The sequence below is a fragment of the Mustela nivalis genome, assembly GCF_964662115.1.
Source record: "Mustela nivalis genome assembly, chromosome: 10".
In the NCBI taxonomy this organism is placed as follows: Eukaryota; Metazoa; Chordata; class Mammalia; order Carnivora; family Mustelidae; genus Mustela; species Mustela nivalis.
In genome coordinates this window covers 2531723-2544532 of record NC_139029.1, presented here as the reverse complement: position 1 = coordinate 2544532, position 12810 = coordinate 2531723, and positions in this window count along the sequence as shown.

The following is a 12810-nucleotide window of genomic DNA, read 5'->3' as shown; positions in this document are numbered from 1 at the left end:
ACATTTTAATGGTTCTGTATAATTCAGAAAGGAAATCGAAAATGAAAGCTGCCAGGATTAATTTGTCACAGATCAATTTTCTTGTATTTGGGACAATCACTAATATGTCAGAGCCCACCCACTCCTGTGCTCCAAGGTTGTCATAATGGACTTTGGTCGATATGGCTTTTGATGGTAAAATGCACCCTTTGTGACTTTCTTGTGGTCCCTCCTGTCATCCTGTCTGTGCTGAAGACAGTAACTGGTTGTGATGAGCTATTTCATCTTATGACACACATTCTTTCATCTGAAATATGTTCGCTGCTCCACAAATCCTACTGCAAAATGAAAGTCACTTTTCCTCATTGATCAACAAGAGCCGTCAGTGATGGTCACTGCGCTGGAAGCAGATGCGGAGGTGAAAGACTCACAGTCCTACCACATTCTCAGTTGGGGACAACAGGGACCCAGCAGTTCCCGGTGTGGGGAGGGCTGTTAGGGTTATGCAGCTGGGGCTTTGGGGGCACAAAGAAGGAGCCCCACCTTTAAAGGGGAGTAAGTTCAGGGAAGGCTCCCAGAGGCCTGTGGCTAAATTTGGGAAGACCTCTACCTCTGTCAGCAAAGCGGAAGGAGACAGCTGGTGGGGAGCTTGAAAGCACAGTGGGCTCCATGGTTCTATATTCCCTAATCCCAACCCCACGATTAAACAGAATCCCATCCTAGCCCCCAGCACATCAGGAGACCAGAGTCCTGGTCCCAGCTCTGTCACTAGCTCCTTATTTGGGGCTCTTTGGTGCATGGCTAGTAAATAGCCCAACAGTGTGAGTTAGGGGTTTATGATTCATCTCCCCTTCCAATTTCCCCCAACTCCCTTCTCCTCTCTAACTCCCCATGTCCTCCATGCTATTTGTTATGCTCCACAAATAAGTGAAACCATATGATAATTGACTCTCTCTGCTTGACTTATTTCCCTCAGTATCATCTCTTCCAGTCCCGTCCATGTTGCTACAAAAGTTGGGGATTCATCCTTTCTGATGGAAGCATCATACTCCATAGTGTATATGGACCACATCTTCCTTATCCATTCGTCCATTGAAGGGCATCTTGGTTCTTTCCATAGTTTGGCGATCGTGACCACTGCTGCTATAAACATTGATTGCTCTATTTCTAAGCCTCATGTGAAAGTGAAGATAGTAATGGTATCCTCTTAGCAGATCTGTGATGAGGTTTAAATGTGGTGGAAGGGGAGGTGAACCATGAAAACAATCTGAGGGTTTTGAAGGGGTGGGGCGTGGGAGGTTGGGGGAACCACGTGGTGGGTATTAGAGAGGGCACGTATTGCATGGAACGCTGGGTATGTTGCAAAAACAATGAATACTGTTACGTTGAAAAGAAATAAGAAATTTTTAAAAAACTTGCTGAAAGCTAAGATAATGGTTACCATTTTTTAGCAATAAAGCATTTTTAAATAAAAAAAAAAATAAATGTGATGATCCATGTAAAGCTGAATGCCTGGTGCATGCATGGGACACTCCGGATGGTTGTTGGCTGCTGGCTTTATGGTCACAGACACTGTCACTGTCCTTGTCATTGCACTGTCCACAGACCCATAGTTCCCAAACAGCCTGGCAGCTCCAGTGACCTCATGCATGGGGCCCTGCCCTGCCCTCTCTCAGTTAAGGGAGACAGTTACCTGGGAGATTTGCCTTCTTTGCCCAGATGATGCCACTTACCCAAGAGCGTCACACACATACATTCCACAGAAAAAGGGCTGCAGTGACTTCCTCCACGACAGGACCAATTTTTGTAGGAGTTCTGTGTGTGCATGAGAAAGTTGTTCACTCACTTATTGGGCACAGGCCTCCATACATGCACCATATACCACACTCACCAGGGACATTATTTAACTCTTCTGTGCTTTCGGAAATCTTGATTGCTTCTTTATAATTAGGTAGGGGATTATGATGTCTTCCAGTAGGATAGATTTATTGATTTATCCCATCAGGCATTGCTTTATATATTTTGAGACAGTTTTATTGGATGAATATGAATTGGAATTGCTGCATCTTACTGGAAAATCAAACAATATATCCTACTGTGGTGACTTAGTTAATGCTTTTTTGCATATTATATGCTAATTTTTGTCTGATATTAATATAGTGACCCTGCATTATATCAGTTGTTAATCACATAGTCTACTTTTCCCATCCCTTTATATCCAAATATGTATGTCCTCAATTTTTAGATGAGGTTCTTATAAATAGCGTAAGGTTGAATTTCTTTTTTTAAGTTAGATCTCACAATCTACGTTGTAAATTGGCAAATTTAGTCTGTTTATGTTTATTGTGATTACAGAGATACAGCATTTGTTTCTACCTCTGATTTTCTTGCCATTCGTCCACTTTTTACTGTATTCCTCTCCTTTCTTGCCCCTTATTTCATTTGAGTGGTTGGTTTTTTGTTTCTTTGTTTGTTTTTTCCTTATCTTTGTGACTCTGGGCAAGTCACACAACCTCATTATTACCTTTCTCTGTAAAAGGAAGGATAGTCATGGCAATGTACATCGGAGAAACTGTGAAGAGTAAATGAGGTACTATGTGTAGCATTTTAAAACAGCATCTGACATAACATGTCTGTCATTTCTTACTCCCTTTGTCCCCTCTGACTTAGAATTTCTACTTTCTTCGGGATTTTTCCTTGGGAATTCACCATGGATACTTAACAAAGTCTAGGGCAATATTACAACCCCCTTCAAAACAGTACAAGAACCTTAAAATCATGCTTCTCCTGACTTATGCTTCTGTCCAAAATTTTGGGCTTGCCTTTCTCAAACTCCCATGAATTAGATATGTTATTATTTTATGGAAACATTTTTCCTATTAAAAACAGTTAATCACCAACTCTGTGTTGGACACTGTTCTGAGCTCTGGGGTAACAGACAATGCCTTTTAGATTTATTCACTTCCATTTGCATAATTCCTTCTGGAAACTCGCACCTCCGTTCTGGATCATTTCGTTCTCCTTACGGTGCTTCTTTGATTACTTCCCAGATTGGGTGGGAGGGTAGTGCATTCACATCACTTTTATTTATTAAACATGTCTTTATTTTGCCCTTATTTCTGAAAGATAATTTTGCTCCATCCACAGTTCTAGTCTGAAATTTATTTTCTTTCCAGAATTTGAAGACTTTGCACTTTCTGCTACTATTTTAGTACATTTGCTGCCAAACTAATCATCACCTCTTTGCAGGTGGTCTTCCAGACTGTCCCCTTTTTCCTTTGTGTTCTGCATTTTACTACAATGTGCCAAAGGAGTAGATTTTGCTTCATTTATTCTACTTGAGTATCATGTCTTTTACCACTGCTGTAAAATTATTGATCATTTCCTTTTAATATATTGTCTCTGCTAGTATTTTGGCTATTTCCCCTTTTGAGACTCCAAATAGATTTTTATTAAAACCCCTTGCTCAGTTGTCCATATCTTTTGATCTCTCTTACTTTTTTCTCCTTAGTTCTCCATGGTATGTTATGGGCAATTGTTTGAGATCAATCTTCCCATTCATCAATTGTTTCCTTAGCTGTGTCCAATCTGTTTTTTTTTTTTTAAAGATTTATTTATTAATTTAAGAGAGAGTGCATGTGAGTGGGGGGAGGGGCAGAAGGAGAGGGAGAGAGAGAAAGAGAATCTCTAGCAGACTCCCCAATGAGAGCAGAGCCCAACACGGACCTCAATCTCATGACCCCTAGATCATTACCTAAGTTGAAATCAAGAATCAGATGCTCCACGGACTGAGCCATCCAGGCACCTCTTCAACCTGCTTTTTTAACATCGCTCTTAAATTTTTCATTTCAACAGTTACACTTTTCCCTTCAAAAAGTTCTACCTGGTTCTGTACTCCATCTATCTGTTGTTGCTCCCTGATATTGTAATTCCATTTTATTTTTCTTTCAATGCTTCTCATCCTACTGTTATTCTTATTGTAATAATTCTAGCATTTCATTTCTTAGGAGAGTGAATCTGAAACTGTTTTTTCTGCTGACTCTCACTCGTGCTTGTTTGTTCTGGTCCTTGCTGACCATGAGCTCACATGGGTAGACTTTAACTGTAGTTTAAGACTATTTTCCTCAAAAGAGGTTTTTAATTCACTTCAGCTTTGAGTCTGGGAAAGCCATCTCTCAGGTTGGTTCCAGCCCTTTCCACAGCCCCCGGCTTAACCTGGAGTCTCAGTGTTAGCCTTTCCCCTTGCTGCTAACCCAGAGTCCCCACTGCAAGGATTTTTTTTATGTGCCTTTGGCCCGTGGCTCAGGGATTTTGTTTTTGTTGCTAGTGTTGTTTTCCTTCTTAAGGTCTTCTCAGGTTTCATGCAATAGTGAATTCTCTCCTGGCAGGAAACCTCCCTGAGGTATCCCTCCATTTCTCATTGTCGTCTCCTGTGATTGAACAGTAAAGGGAAGCGTAATCATGAGTGTGATGTCATTGACAAAAAACGGTAATGAATCACTTTCCAGATGATTCCAAATGAAGCTTCGCTCCATTTCTCTCAGCTTATGCTGTCTTTCTTACCAGCTATTAAACATTATCATGGTTTAAAAGTGGTTCTATGGGGTTGCAAGATCCGCTAGAATGTACACTGTAGAAGGAGAGGCATTGTCTCAAACTTACCCACCCATGGCTCCCCATCGTATACAATGGTCCCTGGCACACGGTAGATGCTTATTAGATATTTGTCACCTGTTGAGCAGAGACTAGATTGACTTTCCAAGCCTCCTGGGAAGTAACTTGTGAATCACCATGTGCTGTCTCCCTACTCCTCTCACCCTCACGACCACACACACACAAAATGCTAGTATTGGGGGGATTGTATAATTTCAGTGCCTATGTTCTTGTAAAATGGCTTCTCATTGAGAAAGCTGCCCTGTGAGTGTGTCATGGGGCCATTCCTGGGCCTGTCTCGATGAGAGACTCCCCCAGAGTGTTGATTCAGGTCACCACTTCCTTTTCAGGAGTGCAGGCCGGAGCAGCAGTTTTCACGCCAGAGCTTGTAGAAGGAGCCCCGGAAGCCTTGTTAAGACACAAATTGCTGGCCCCACCGTCAGAGCTCCTGGTTCAGTTTGTCTGAAGTGGGGTCCCAGAATTTGTGTATCTAACAAGGTCTTTGACGCTGCCGGCCAGCGGCTGCATCTTGAGAAACCCTGATCTGCGGTTTTCTTGCACACCCGTCTGCTTGGGGTCGTCTCACTCTTTTCTCATTTGGAGGTGTCTCCAGTCTGAACCTGAGACCGGCGAGAGGAAGGCCCACGCTCGCTGCATTTTTTAATACTTTGTGTAATGGGACATACTAACTTTATAATTTAAAAAATCCAATGAAACGCATATACCTACCTCCATCACCAGTTCCCTCCAGCCCATCCTAAAGCTCCTTCCAGGGCTTGGGGCTTGCTGGAAATTCACCTGAAAGCAGTGTGCCGAAGCAGGCGCAGGGGGAGCGAGTTTGATGGGTACAAATGACGAGTTCTCCAATGCAAATGTGTAATCATCAGTTGGTTCAGCGGCACATCTTTTATCTCGTCCCTTCTGGAAGGATGACACCTCTTGCCTCGTTTCACTGAGGAGATTGATGGTCTAGTGTGGGGATCCAGACAAAGGCTCCCAGTGTTCCCTTTCATCGGCTCCTCATCCCAGAGCACAGCCGTTCGTAATAAATGCAGTGTGTAAAAGATGGGGGTGTCAGTGTAATTAGTTCTCAGCAGCAAGATTGCTGGTGATTTATAGACAAGGGTCCATGTGCCCCTTTGTTCTCAACCTAAAATCAATAGCAAAATGAGAAAAGTCCAGTGGACATTTATGGATAACCCAGGTTAGTTGTCTTATGGACAGAGTATAACGTATCAATGTAATATTATTAACATCCCAAAGAGAGAGAGATTTAAAAACCTTTCCTGTTTTCTCTGACCGGGTACTGCGTGTGAACCCCGACACTTTCGGAGGCTGCTCCGAGACCCCCTCTCTCCTCTCCTCTTCCTGCCACCCCACCTCCCTTTCCTCCTTTCCTCAGACGAGAAGCTCGCCTCTACAGAACGCCCCTCCCGCGTGGGCGCAGCCAAGGTGTGAAGATGTTCCACACCATTGGATTCCTTGGGGCCAGAACCCATTTGTGCCTCCTGTCCGTGCAATGCAGCGGAGGACCCCGGGGCCCTGCCTCTGGCTGAGATGAAGAATGTCCTAGAATGCAGATCCAGGCTGAAGCCACGGAGGGTTCTTTCCCCCTTGTCTGCCCTCACCTTGTTGCCTGGGTGCGCGGGCTGGGATGCTCTGGGCCGTCGCGGCGGGGTTCCGAGCTCACCCGAGGTCTGTCGTGGCTGAGGAGCAAAGCAAATTATTATAACTGATAACGTCGGTGTTGGGGAGAGTGCTTTAGGGGTGAGGCAACAATGAGCCTCCTAATTCTCACCCCCTCAATGAAGCTTGCCCACCCATGTCTGGGGCATCACGGGCACGAGGAGCAGGGGCGCAGAAGCAGCACGGTGAAGACAGAATGAGACCCTCTGAGCCGCTCCCTTTTCCCAGATTCATCAATAATTCTTGCTGAGGAAGCAGAGGGAGACCAGACGTGGTGCAGTCATTAACATCCTTGCCCACGGAAATGGAAAGCCCGAGAGGGAGGTTCTTCTTCATCTGCCCTAGGAAACAGGTTCCCAAGGAACTCCTGGTATGGACTCAGGAAACTGAGGGAGAGGGTCCCTCATGCGGGCGGTCACGGCTGGGCGATGGGGGCGCTCTGAGTGCTGATTCCAGGCGGGGAGGAAGCCGGAGCTGAGGCGATCCAGACCGCCACGCCCATCCTTCTGTCAGACGTTGTCTGCGGGGTGAGCCCTCCTGCCACAGGGTGCTGCGCAGCGTGTCCCGTAGACATGTTCTCGCCCAGGATAAAGAAGGGTGGAGGCAGGGGTGTGTGGGGGGGAGGGTGGGGAAGAAGGGTGGAGGCAGGGGTGTGTGCGGGCTGCTCCATGAACGTTCTCCAGACTGTCCTCATCAGCTCCTACCCGTGGGAGACGCGTCAGTCGGACCCACCGTACGAAGGGAGCCTCCGCCAGCAGGGCCGGGAAAGCTGACCCGGTTCTTCCTAGGAAATGTGTCCCCAGGAGTGTGCCGCACCCTGGTGTGGACACCCCACTCGGACTTCCTGCCCCCTCCTAGTCCAGCCCATTCATATTCATCTCAAAGGAAAGGAAAAGTCCCTTTTGCCCCGGCGTCCATCCGGCCTCTGAGATGATGAATTAGCCTGTTTTCAGAGGGGCAGCGATGAGGGTGGAGGGGACGGAGCCGTGGAGAAAAGAGCAGCGGCGCCGGGGAGGGTCCCCCTTCTCGGACAGGAAGCCGGCCAGCGCCCTGGGAGCTGGCCGAGGTCGGCCGCTGCCTCTGACACAGTCCACATCTTCCTCCTCCGGAGCGGTCACTTTGAGGCCACTCCACACTCTCCTGCAACCTCTGGTTCTGCTCTCTGGACTCACAGGCGGGACAGGAAGCTTGCCTCTCCCAGCAGGGGCTGTAAACATCTCCCTGGGATGCGAAGCCATCAGAGAGTGCAGCGGGGGGTTGTGGTGCCCCAGACCACGGACACCTCTGGGGAACCCGCCCCCTGATAAACTTCAGACAGATGGAAGGGGGGAAGGATGCATGGTGGGAGACCTCTTGTTTACTGGTTGTCTAGCATCTACCCAAACCCACGCTTTTCCCTTGTGTTATCTCTTCTTGGTCGCTGTGGCGAGGCAAACGTCTCAATTCATCTTTTCTATCCCGTCCAGGATACGGAGCTTGGAGGAGGAAAACCCTCAGTCTTGCAAATCACAGTGTTTATGCAGACGGCTGGATGGATTTATGCCTTTAATTAAGGAGATGTTTCCGGGGACGCGCTGGTTAAACGCAGCTCAGATGGGACAGCTTGAAGACGAGAATGTGCTTCTTGTATTTTTCCTTTTAATTACAGCTCCAAGGGCAGCAGTTAAGATGGTGTTTTTGGTGGCCTCAGAGGTCCGCCGTGAATAGGGTGGAGGACTCCTGCTGTGGGTGCTTGTACTGCTTGTCTCCTCGGATTGTCCTTGGGCCTTGCCTCGCTTGGGGTCAAATAGAAGCATGCAATCCAATTCCAACCAGATTGCATGCAAGAGAATTATGAGCATTTTGTAAAATAAAAACCGCATCTCCATATATGAGTACAATTGCATTCCCAGTAGCTAACATTATAGTAATAGCAGAAAAACAGTTTCTATTATAAGTTTCTTTTTGATCGATAATAACTCATTCTGAAAATGGCTTTGAGGCCAAAATCATTTCCTGTTGGTCTTGGCCAGAAAACAGACTCTTCTTCTTCTTTCCTTTTTTTTTTTTTAAAGGTTTTAGAACTTAATCCCTGTAGTCATCTTGGGCATAATGAGAAGCCACAGGAAAAAAAAATACAATGGTCATGATTCGGTTTAGTGTTCACATAATTTACAAGTGAGCCAAAACTATCGCTCCCAGTGGTGACGGTGACAGTTCTACCCACCACGCGAGGAAACAGATGTCCGATAGGAAAAGAGGCTTAGGGAGCTTGCCTGGGGACTCGCGTTTGCGCCGGTGCCGAGCGAGCGTACGTGATAGCCTTCCCGTCTTACCTTAGCTGGTCCTCTTCTCAGCATTTGGCCAAATCAGCTCCTCGTTGAAACCAACACATCCTTCTTGTCTCACAAAAGGGAAAACACAGATTATCTCTCACCTTACGATGGGGTCACCAACGCAGGGGGATGAAAACGTCCTCAGCTCACACCTCTCTCCTCCGACTCCATCCTGACTTAGTCTTTCCTTTGGTTCCATTTCATGCAATCTCATTAAACTCTGCCAAAATCTTCGGACCCCTTTGATCGGCAAGGAAGTGTCCTAGGTGCAGGTCTGGAAGCTCCTGGGAGACTCGAGGGTTTGATACAATCTACCGTAAGAGTAGGCTCCGAAGCTGTTTCCCTCCAAAATTTGAAACGAGGGTCAAGTCTACACAGCAGAGCATTACCACTAGCTCTAAGCGTGAGACCTATCTGTGCCAGGGTCTAAGAGTCACCGATACGAGTCGCAAGCTCTGGAGACTACTTCCTTATTTCAAAGTGGGGAGCTATATCACATCGGCCCTCCTGACTGCAGACGAGCTCAGAGAGACCTGTCCTCGCGTGTCGCTCCCTACAGGAGGGTCTGTTTCCATGTCAAGGGGGACATCCTCTGAAGTATGGGACTTACATATTCCTTATCCGTGATGCTTCCCTGAAATCAATGCAGAAGCTCATCCTACACTCTCAGAAGTCACCCACACATGTACAAACATATCCCCACATACGTGCACACAGGGCACATGGACACACACGCACACATTCATGCACTCACGCGTAGGCAGCTATGGGCTACTGAAGATTTTTTTTTAAGATTTTTTAAACAAAGATTTTATTTATTTATTTGACAGAGTGTGAGATAGCACCTGTGGGGGGAGGGGGTGCAACAGAGGAAGAGGGAGAAGCGGGGAGCCCAGTGCGGGGCTCAATGCCAGGGTCCTGGGATCATGACCCAAGCTGAAGTCAGATACTTAACCAACGGAGCCTCCCAGGAGCCCCTGAAGATCTTCTTAGGATGCGGTACCTTCCAGGTCCCTCTTGCTCATAATTCTGAACCCATAATTTTGAACTACACAACGTTTTTAAAAATTACAAGTGCTTTAGAATAGAATAAGGAGCATACAGATAATTTCAGATTAAATATCCCTTCTTTCCCATAATAAGCCCATGGCACATAATTTTGACCTTGTGGTTCTTCTTTGTTCAAAATTAACTTGCAAAGGACCGTTTCCCATAGATCTGAGAAAAGCTGTTTGTCACAGATCCGCGCCTGTGATATCCAAGATGACCCTGCCGGCTCCATCATGCATAAAGGATTAACGCGGAGCTACTTCCCAGTGGGCTGCCTTTGCAGAGATTGACACGAGGGCCCCTGTGGCAGCCAGTGAGAACCACCTTTGTGTTGACTATCTATTTTCATGGAAAAAAGTAAGGAGGTCTTGGCCACATGGGCCCCAAGCCTGCAATTCATGAGTTTCAAGCCTCTGCTATCCTCTTGCCTTTGTGTAACTTTGAGAAGCAACGGGCCTGGTGGATGGGATGTGGGCTGGAGCTCAATGTTCTTCTCTGCCTGAGTCCTCAGGCAGAGGGAGGCTTTCATCTGGAATTAGTTGTGTCTTTTGTGCTTTATTAAGACCTTACGATTTTTAAAAACATCACACAGTTCAAAATTATCATTGTGAGTGGATCCTAGAGATCAAATTGAGTGTTTATAGGACCCAGAAAGAGCAAAGACCACATTTTCATGGATTTTATCGGATCGGAAGCAGCTGGAAGTGTTGGAGAAAGGGAAGCAGGTATGTAGCTGTCTGGTTGGAATCCACTCCTGTTTGGTGAAGACCTTTCTGAGCATCTTCACGCGCCCTCCCGCGGCACCAGGCAGCACCCAAGAGAAAAGACAAGAGACAGAGAGTTCATGTCCACGTTTTTAACGCAAGTCAGCCTGTGATGTGTCCACACCAGCCCATCTGTGAACCGGCTTCTGTGCTTTTCCACTTTCTGCTTCACCTCCCTACCTGGTTCCAAATGGAGCCCTTCTTATACTGGGATCCAATTCTCCATGGAGATTTCCTGCAGGCTTCCATGGACGGGCGCCCCTGGAAACACAGGAGAGTCCATGCTCCACAACATTCATGGGGGAGCAGGCCAAGATACACTGACTCTACCTGATCGGAGGCTCAGGCAAGGACAAGCAATCTGCCCTTTCGTGGGACATTCATGGTGATTAAAAACAGAGTTCTTTCCAGGAAAACAGATTGGCAGGGAACTGGAACTAGAGAATTCTTTCACTGTCTAAGCCACATCTATTGGTGCTTTGATGCCAGGTACATTTACAAGACCCCAACTTGTAAACCAAGCAGACCTCTGAGTCACAGACACTGCTTGGGTACCAGCCAATAGGTCCGTGAAATTCCTCTCAAATTCCTAATTCGGTACAACTTTGACCAGCCCAGTAATCAAGATGCCAAGAACAGAGGCGCTTGTTCTCTGGGAATTTATAAATTAACAGTTGGTAACTATCAGGAACAATTAAAGAGCCACAAAAATCCAAGTTCATTAAAACACGAGGATCCCCAACCTGGTGAAGTGCCAGGAACACCATGGTCGCCACAACGGTGCTATTGGTCATGACGTCGGTTGAGTTGGAATGCCTCCTTGCTCTTTACAACCTGGATGTGTAACTTCATTGACAAAACATGGAGTACATGAGAGGGAACCGTGATAGGGGATTCCTCAGCCTCCTGGAGGTTGTATCCAACAGTCAAACTTCAGCAAGTCCTCTCCCTTGTCCCTCCTTGTGAAATCGCTGGCAGGTGCCTCAACTGTCTTCCCATGCTGGGCCAAGTGACACAAAAGCTGAAGATTAGCCTCACGTGGGTCTCCTGTACCCACGGAGGACTTGCCATTGGAGTCCCAAGACTCTACTGGTATTATCATGTGTCAACTTGACTGGGCCATGATACCCAGTTTTTAGTCAAACACCAGTCCAGATGTTGCTGTGAAGGTATTTTTTAGATGGGATCAGCATTTAAGTCAGTGACCTTTGAGTGAAGCAGATAGCCCTTATCCATAGGTAGGCCTCATCCAATCAGCGGAAGGCCTGAAGAGAAGACTGGGGTCTCCAATGCGGGAAGGAGTTCTGCCTCAAGACTGCAGATTTCAGACTCAACACGGCCTCATCAACTCTTCCCTGGATCTCCAGCCTGCCAACCTGCCCTGCAGGCTTTGGACTTGCTGGCCCCCACAAACGTGTGAGCCAATCCTTAAAATAAATCTTGATAAGGAAGTGGATAGATAGATGGATGGATGGATGGATGGATGGATGTTTGTTCTACCAGGTTATCTATTACCTACTAGTTGATAACTATCAAGGGTGAGGGATGAGCCACCAAAATCTAAGTTTCTTAAAACACAAGGAATCCCAAACATGGTAATAGTTGGTGGAGAAAAATTTATAGATACAGATACAGACACTGATACAGATATGGTATAGACATGGACATCCCATTGGCTCTCTCTCTTTCTGCAGAACCCTGACTGATGCGGAACCCAAGGGCCATCCCGCTGCAGTTCTCTGGAGTGCGTTCTCCTGGGGTTCTTTCCACCAGCCTTCACCCCAGTCCCGGTGAAGTGCTCTCTAGCTGCAGAGAAGCCGTGCATTCTAATGGAGCTCGGACTCAAGCAGGAGGCTGTAAGGAGGCACCCTCCGCGGGAACATTATCACTAGATTCTGAAATCAGTCCTCAATCCCATTAATTTGCATTCCTTGCTCAACGTCTCAGGGATCCAAGGATGCCAGCGACGGGGCGAGCCCCCCGTATGCGTGTCTGTGAACCCGCGGCGTGCTGCATTTCCCACCTAATTCTCTCCCACCCTTTCTTCCTCTGCTGCTGCTTTTAGGGGAACTGGGTTTTCCTTCAGCCAAAACTATGCTCAGTCTTTTAATTTCTGCACTAATGCCGCAGTGCTTGATAAAAAATAAATAATAATAAATACAACGAGAAATGCTACAATTTAACATTTTGGAGCACTGCTAACTTATTTAGGAGTTAACTTGAGCTGAAACTCTCAGGAACGGTTATTACTATTCTGCCCCAAAGGCCATCCACCATGAGCAAAGACAATAAGAGTTTTGTGCCCCTGCAAGAGCCCCATTTGTCACCGAGCTCATAATGTGGCCGCAAATCTGCTGTTCTCC